This window comes from Glycine soja, chromosome 10 (assembly GCF_004193775.1).
Source record: "Glycine soja cultivar W05 chromosome 10, ASM419377v2, whole genome shotgun sequence".
NCBI lineage: Eukaryota > Viridiplantae > Streptophyta > Magnoliopsida > Fabales > Fabaceae > Glycine > Glycine soja.
In genome coordinates, this window is record NC_041011.1 from 27710034 (window position 1) to 27718896 (window position 8863).

At 39.4% G+C, this 8863-nt stretch overlaps 1 non-coding gene across 1 annotated transcript; it reads left to right on the forward strand.

Annotated features, from left to right (window-relative positions):
• The first annotated feature begins 7158 nt into the window (after positions 1-7158).
• LOC114372802 lies at positions 7159-7265 on the forward strand. The gene has a single exon (XR_003658365.1). It is a non-coding gene; the product is annotated as a small nucleolar RNA R71 (small nucleolar RNA).
• Positions 7266-8863: the final 1598 nt, after the last annotated feature.

Consider the following 8863-nt stretch of genomic DNA (forward strand, 5'->3'; position numbering starts at 1 on the left):
TTCGTCCTCAAAAGGAAACAACACCAGAAAATCTAGCCTTCCATGGATTCAAACAGAAAACGCAAATGAAACATGAAGCAGAAACATAAATGAACAAGAACGTAAATGAACAGAAACGTAAATGAACAGAAATGTAAATGAACAGAAACGTAAATGAAAGTAGAAGAAGAAGCAAGAATGAACTCGTAATTAGAAGCAGAAAACGGAAATTTGCATTAAGAACGAAAACTGTAACAAGGGAACAGAAAAACGTGAAAACCTAAAACCAAAGCTCTGAATAATGAAAATAGCATAGCAGAATATAATGCCCTGCACGAATCCCAAGGCAGCTATTTAAAAAGAGTCACTCAAAGTCACTGGGCCCTATTACAATACTCTGGCCCAAAATGAAATAAACACTGAACAACATAAAATATAATTGCGAAATTTCCTAATTAGAAATTAACTAAGGTAAGCGCTGCTTTATTTGCCCTCTTCAATTCCACAACCAAAATCCGGATTAAGCCCAATGTTTCATTAATTCCTGAAATTAGATTAAAAACATCAAATTAGCTAAATGAGCCCAAATAATAAAACTGCCTAATTAATTGACAATTAAGACCAATCAATAATTAAAATGGTGCAAAAAGGGTTTAGAAAATAGAAGAAAATGATGGCACATCAAAACCCCCCATACTTAGCCTTTTGCACTCCTGAGCAAAATGAAACAAAGAACAAAATCTAAGGATATCAAAGGGAGACAAACAAAAACATTCACATATTTCTCAATGAACATCAAGGAATGAAAGGAATGGGTAACATCTAACATAAGGAGATCCAAAAAGTCAAGACATTCATGAAAATCATCCAAGCAACCCAATCATGGCAAAATAGTTAATCAGCTCAAGAATGAAAAGTGATAAAGCCTCACAAGATATACACTCTATCTCTCAAGTGTCTAGGCTACTATTTACCCTCAAAGCACCCATGAAAGCAAACACCACATAAACTTGGCAAGATTCTAAAATTGACAATCAACCCATAAACACAAGCACATGAGGATCAAAAGGTCTTTTAAGGTTGTAATGGGGCCAAGGACAAGGTATGGAAAAATATGGAATAAGTGGCTAAATCCCAAAGGGATAGAGGAGCAATGGGGAATAAGTGCATATTAAGAAAAAATAAGAAAATAAAAAAAATAAAGATAAAATTTAAACATGAAGAGTAGAACCAAGAGTTTCATCATTCTTGTGCCATTTAAGATCTTATTCACTCAACTTTATTGCTTTTCTTTTTCTTTTTTTCGAATTTTTTTTTTTACTCTATAGCCTTTGAGAAACAACATTTCATTCAGCATGTCCAACATTTAACCAATATACAATGTACATCAAGTATGGCCCAAAATACATCATGAAGCATAGCCAACAAAACAAGTTGTCCAATGAAACAAAAACCCCCCACACTTATTCCCAAAACAATTCCAAAGCTCCAAAATTCCTTAAGGATATGGTAATATCATGGTTTTTCACTTAAGGCTTGTAGTGAGCTTCAAAACAAGGAAAGGGAAACAAGGCTCAAAAGGGCTATCAAAGGAATTAATTCAAGGTAAGTCCATTTGGCTAGAAGCTTATAAGAATAAAATTGCCTTAATCATTTCCAAATATGCATGTGAATTAGGACGCATCAACAAGAATCAAGCCAAGGCTATTGTGCAAGCAATCAATGGGGCAAAACACACCAAATGATTATAATGATGGATGGCTCAAATTCTCACAAAGGTAAAATCATCACTTTCAAATTGAGCTTTCAAAACTATCATGACATGTAGAGAAGAATCAAGGATTTCAAGTCACAAAATGTCAAGAACTTTTATTTTCAAAACAATTACCCATTTCTTGAACATATCCTATAATTCAAAGAAAAACATGCAAAGTCGTACGTGCACACAAAATTGACCCAAAATATTAAACTGAAAATCCGACGAAACTAACAACATTAACAAATTAACACAACTAACAAATTAACAAAACCAACAAAACTAGCAAAACCAAATAACACTCCCCCCCCCCCCCCATACTTAAACAACACATTGTCCTCAATGTAGCACAATTAAAAGATTAAAAACAATTAAATCATCAAAGAGAATCGAACAAGTGTAATAAAAGAAAAGAAGGAGATAGGAAAAGAAAAACTCCCTAAGTCATGGTGGAGGAAGAGTAGGGTGGAGTAAGGAAGTCTCTTCCACCACTACGTCCACTAAAGAAGGGTTCGTGAGGAATGACTTAAGTCGATGTCCGTTGACCTTGAAGCTCTTGTTTGTGGAGTCGCTTTTGATCTCAACTGTACCATAAGGACAAACATTAGTAACAACAAAAGGACCAATCCACTTAGACCTCAACTTACCACTCATGAGTCCAAGCCTAGAATTATACAATAACACTTTTTGCCCAACCACGAAGTCTTTTTTAACTATCATGCTATCATGGAACTTCTTGGTCTTTTCTTTGTAGAACTTGGCATTCTCGTAGGCTTCTAGGCGGATTTCATCTAACTCACTCAGTTGCAACTTCCTTTCCTCGCCAACTTGATCCATAGAGAAGTTGCAAGTCTTCATTGCCCAGTATGCTTTGTGCTCAATTTCCACTGGAAGATGACATGCCTTTCCAAAGACAACCCGATAAGGAGACATTCCTATGGGTGCTTTGTAGGCAGTCCGATGTGCCCAGAGAGCATCATCAAGCCTGGTACTCCAATCTTTCCTGCTTGGCTGCACAATCTTCTCTAGAATTCTCTTGATTTCCCTGTTAGAAATTTCTGCCTGTCCATTAGTCTGGGGGTGGTATGGTGTGGATACCCTGTGTACCACCCCGTACTTTTTAAGCAGGGCATGCATTGTCCTGTTGCAAAAATGGGTTGCTTGATCACTAACAATTGCTTTAGGTACTCCAAACCTGCAAAACAGATTAGACCTGACAAAGTCTGCGACAACTTTAGCATCATTAGTTCTAGTGGGCTTGGCTTCCACCCATTTTGAAACATAATCAACTACAAGGAGAATATAAACATAACCAAAAGAGACAGGAAAAGGACCCATGAAATCTATACCCCAGACATCAAACAACTCACAGAATAGCATAGGTTGCTGAGGCATTTGTTGTCGCCATGTAAGTGTATTTCCTGCTCTCTGACACTGCTCACAAGTGCTGCAGATCTTCCACACATCTTTAACGATGGTGGGCCAATAAAAACCACAATCAAGCACTTTGCGAGCTGTCCTTTGAACACCCAGATGACCTCCCGGTGCGGAAGAATGACAGAACTGCAAGACTGAGTCAGTCTCATGATCTGGAATGCACCGTCTAATGACCTGATCACTGCACAATTTCCACAAGTAGGGGTCATCCCAAATAAAATGCTTAGCATCACTTTTAATCTTATCTTTTTGGTCCTTAGATGCTAAGGGAGGAAAAACAGAGGCAACTAAATAATTGACAATGTTAGCAAACCAGGGAGTAGAAAGAGAGTCAGAAATACTATACAATATATACAAATGATCATCCGGGAAATCATCCCGAATAGGTGAATCTGCATCAGAGACACGTTCGATCCGACTCAAATGATCAGCAACTAGATTTTGTGCTCCGCTCCTATCACGGATCTCAAAGTCAAACTCTTGGAGCCAGAGCATCCATCGGATCAACCTAGGCTTAGAATCAGCCTTCTTCAACAAGTACTTTAGAGCTGCATGGTCAGTATAAACAATAATGCGAGTACCAAGCAAATAAGATCGAAATTTTTCAAGAGCAAAAGTATGGCTAGAAGCTCTTTCTCAGTAGTAGTATAATTTGCTGGGCAGCATCTAAAGTCCTAGAAGCATAATATATCACCCTGGGCAATTTATCAATTTTCTGAGCAAGGATAGCCCCCAATGCATAATTTGATGCATCGCACATAAGCTCAAAAGGGGCTGTCCAATCGGGTGCCTGGATGATGTGGGTGGTAGTCAACGCTCTTTTGAGGCAATCAAAAGCCTCTTTGCATCTGTCATTAAAGTCAAACTCCACCTCCTTTTGCAACAAGTTGGATAGTGGAAGGGCTACTTTGCTAAAATCCCTTATAAAGCGCCTGTAGAATCCTGCATGACCAAGAAAAGATCGCACCTCTCGCACACAAGAGGGGTAAGGCAATTGTGAAATAACAGAAATTTTTGCAGGATCTACTTCAATACCCTTATTGGAAATAATGTGGCCTAAAACTATACCTTGCTCAACCATAAAATGACATTTTTCAATATTTAGAACAAGGTTAGTTTCAATGCATCTATTCAAAACTTTTTCCAAACTATTCAAACAACCATCAAAAGAGGATCCATATACAGTGAAATCATCCATAAACACCTCTATGCAATTTTCTAAAAAATCACTGAAAATACTAATCATGCACCGCTGGAAGGTACCAGGGGCATTGCACAGGCCGAAAGGCATCCTCCTATAAGCAAAAGTTCCGAAGGGGCAGGTGAATGTGGTCTTTTCCTGATCCTCAGGAGCAATAGTAATTTGCATATAACCAGAAAAACCATCAAGGAAACAGTAGTGGGATTTACCTGCCAGGCGTTCAAGCATCTGGGCAATGAATGGTAGGGGAAAATGGTCCTTTTTGGTAACCTGGTTCAGCCTCCTATAGTCAATGCAGACTCTCCAACTGTTCTGCACCCGAGTAGGAATCAGCTCCTCCTTCTCATTTCTGATCACTATGAGACCAGTCTTTTTCGGGACTACCTGGACGGGACTCACCCATTGGCTGTCGGAGATAGGATAAATGATTCCAGCTTGCAAAAGCTTGGTTATCTCCTTCTTCACTACATCAAGAATCACCGGGTTGAGTCTTCTCTGTGGCTGTCTTACTGGTTTAGCTCCATCCTCTAAATTTATTCGATGCATACATGTGGATGGGCTAATACCAGGAATGTCCGCCAGGGTCCAGCCTATAGCCTTCTTATGCTTCTTGAGAACTGACAACAACTGAACTGACAACAACTTCTCCTCTTGCTCATCAGCAAGGGAGGCAGATATAATCACTGGAAAACTCTTGCTATCATCCAAGTAAGCGTATTTTAAATATGATGGCAGAGGCTTCAATTCTGGTATGGTCGGCTGGACAGTGGTAGAAGGAGATGGTTTCTCAGCCTTTACCTCATAAAGAAAGTCAGAGGTATGTGTACTTCCTGAAACATGGTTAGTCCTATCTGACTCTATAAAATCAATCTCAAGAGGTAAAACACCACCACCATGCATGCAATCAATATCACTCTCAGATTCACTCTCAGCATCAAATTCAGACATATGATCAAGTACAATTTCAGACTCAATGCATGAAGAGTGAGAGGCATGCAGATTAGAATAAAGATCAGTCATGTATTCATCAACAACATGGTCAATTATTTCAGCATGAAATACAGAAAGATCTTCAGATGGGTATTTCATAGCATCCAGAATATTAAAATGAACAGTTATATCACCAAACTCCATGGACAGTGTGCCTGCATAAACATCTATCTTAGTTCTAGCATTTTTCATAAAGGGTCTGCCTAGAATGATGGGAACTGATCCTTGAGAAAATCCATCTTCCATATTCAAGATATAAAAATCAACAGGGAAAATCAGTTCACCAACTATAACTAAGACATCTTCTATGAAACCAACAGGATAGGCAACACTTCTATTAGCTAAATGAATTACCACATCAGTTGACTGCAAGGGACCTAGAGATAGAGAATTAAAAATCGACAGAGGCATAACACTAACAGAGGCTCCTAAATCTAGCATGGCATTGTCAAACTTACTATTCCCTATAATACAAGGTATGCTGAATGTACCTGGATCTTTGCATTTTTCAGGAATTTGAGGAACAGATTTACCAATCAATGCGGAGACATTTCTGCCCATGCTAATTCGTTCACTTCCTTTAAGCTTCCGCTTATTAGTGCACAGCTCCTTCAAGAATTTGGCATATCTTGGAATTTGCTTTATTGCATCCAACAGAGGTATGTTTACCTCTACTTTTCTAAATGTTTCCAAGATTTCTTTCTCTGCCTCTTCCATTTTTTTGTTGGAAACTGCTCTTGGAGGGAATGGAAGAGGGGAAATGTGCTGCTTCTGCAAATCAGAATTACCTGTTGAAGAAGATTCACCTGCACAGAAATTGTTAGGTAGATTTTTGTCATCACCTTTTTTTGGAATAGAGTGAAGTTTGGCAGGTTCATTTGCAGATGAGGAAGGTGCTACGGGGTGAGGTCCTTGACACTGCTTTCCCGACCTCAATGAAATGGCACTGACATTTTTGGGATTTTGGACAGCTTGAGAAGGCAGCTTGTCAGAATTCTGGGACTGTTGTTGATTCAATTGGGTAGCCAATTGTCCCATCTGATTGGTTAAGCTCTGAATGGAGGCTCTAGTCTCTTGCTGAAACTGCATGTTTTGCATAGTCATTTGCCTCACAAGTTCTTCGAGGGAAGGTTGTGGAGGGGCCTCAACTGTTGGTTGTTTTTGGGGTTGTTGCTGTTGTTGGATTGGTGGAGGAATGTATGGTCTGCTTGGGCCAGCAGCATTTTGGAAGGAAGGAGCAGGCTGCTGTTGTTGTTGTTGAGGGCTGGACCATCTGAGGTTAGGGTGATTCCTCCATCCAGGGTTGTATCTGTTGCTGGAGAGGTCATAATTGTTCTGCTATGGTTGATTTTGCTGCTGAGGTTGAAGAGGTCTATTGTAAATATTTGCAGCATAAGCTTCAGGCTGCTCGATTGCTCCAGGTTGCTGCATGGAAGGGCAAAGGTCTGTATGGTGGTCAGCAGAGGAGCACAAACCACAAACCCTTGTGACAGGTACAGATTTCTGATTCAAGGCCAGCTGGGTTACCAAGTTGACCAACGCATCCAGTTTGCCTTCAAGCTTCTTAGTTTCAGATGATGCAGATGGGTTTGTAGCTACCTCATGCACTCCTCTAATGACTATGGCATCATTTCTGGCACTAAACTGCTGGGAGTTGGAGGCCATCTTCTCAATTAAATTTCTAGCTTCAGCAGGAGTCATGTCTCCAAGGGCTCCACCACTGGCAGCATCTATCATACTTCTCTCCATATTACTGAGTTCTTCATAAAAATATTGGAGAAGAAGTTGTTCTGAAATCTGATGGTGGGGGCAACTGGCACATAGTTTCTTAAATCTCTCCCAATACTCATACAGGCTCTCTCCACTGAGTTGTCTAATACCTGAGATATCCTTCCTGATGGCTGTGGTCCTGGAAGCAGGGAAATTTTTTTCTAAGAATACTCTCTTAAGGTCATCCCAACTCGTGATGGACCTTGGAGCAAGGTAATACAGTCAGCCCTTTGCCACTCCCTCTAATGAATGAGGAAAAACCTTCAGAAATATGTGATCCTCTTGGACATCTGGGGGTTTCATGGTGGAGCAGACAATGTGAAATTCTTTCAAATGTTTGTGCGGGTCTTCACCTGCAAGGCCATGAAACTTTGGAAGCAAATGAATCAGTCCAGTTTTAAGAACATATGGGACATCCTCATCAGGGTATTGGATGCACAAGCTTTCGTAGGTGAAATCAGGTGCAGCCATTTCCCTTAGAGTCCTCTCACGGGGTGGAGGTTGTGCCATGTTCTCAGAATGTGCAAAATCAGAATGCTCAGAATCAGAATGCTCAAATTATAATGCTCAAGATCAGGATGTTCAAAATCACCAATAACAGAATGCACAGATTCACCAATAATGGAATGCTCAGAATGATCAAAAAGTATAAAATGATGCCTAACTAATCTATGAAATGTCCTATCTATCTCAGGATCAAAGGGTTGTAAGTCAGATGGATTGCCTCTAGTCATACACTACTTTCAGCATGCACACAACTAGTTGCCTTGTCATGTAAATAAAGGTGTAGGTTTGAACTACAACTACCCTCAAATGATATCCAAATGACTTTAAATTTTGTGAGCAACCTTATAAAATGATGAGAAGATAGCACAAAAAATTTCAGACAAAAATTCAAAGTCTAACTATGAAAGCTAAAATTGGTAGGTTAAGAAAAATAAGTGAATAAAACTTGAAAAATAAAAAACTTTTGACAGAATCGCTTTTTTTGACGATGGAGACCTCAGCCGGCCTATGGCAGGCTGCCAAAGCGTAGAAATTTTTTTCTACCCAAATGCATATATAATAATTGCGATTCTGATAACCGGAGCAAAAGTTATGGCCGTTTGAAGTTTTGACAAACACAAAATTTGCTAGTTTTTTGGAACTTTCAAATCTGACCAAACTAAAGGCTCTAGCTATTTTCCCCACAAAATATGGATTAAAAGAAGTTACCACAAAAAAATTCAGCCAAAAATAACAACCCTAGCTACTAAAACAAAAAAAAATCTCAAATAATCAGCATAGGTGGTCGGTAAAATCCGTCTCTAATTGATTTCTACTACTACTCTGTTTTTCCGCAAGCTGATTTCTACTACTACTTCTGTTTTCAAGCACAATCTTCACAGCAAAACACCCAAGACTGAAACAGGGGAAACGCTTAATGGGAAAACTGAAACAGAACACACATTAAACAAATATCAGGACACTAAACAACACTAACACACATACTAACACAATACTAACAATTAAACATAAAACACGAAAGGATTAAACACACAACACTAGCTAGCTATTATGAACCTTTGGACACTGCTCCCCGGCAACGGCGCCAAATTTGATCGAGGCCGTACCCGAATCAAATAAACATGAAAATGCAGTAACTAGGAGTGATCCTAGGTCGTTTCCCAACGAGCAGTGACAAGCCAAATGTTCATAATATACTTGCAGTAACAGTAACGATGGGGGGG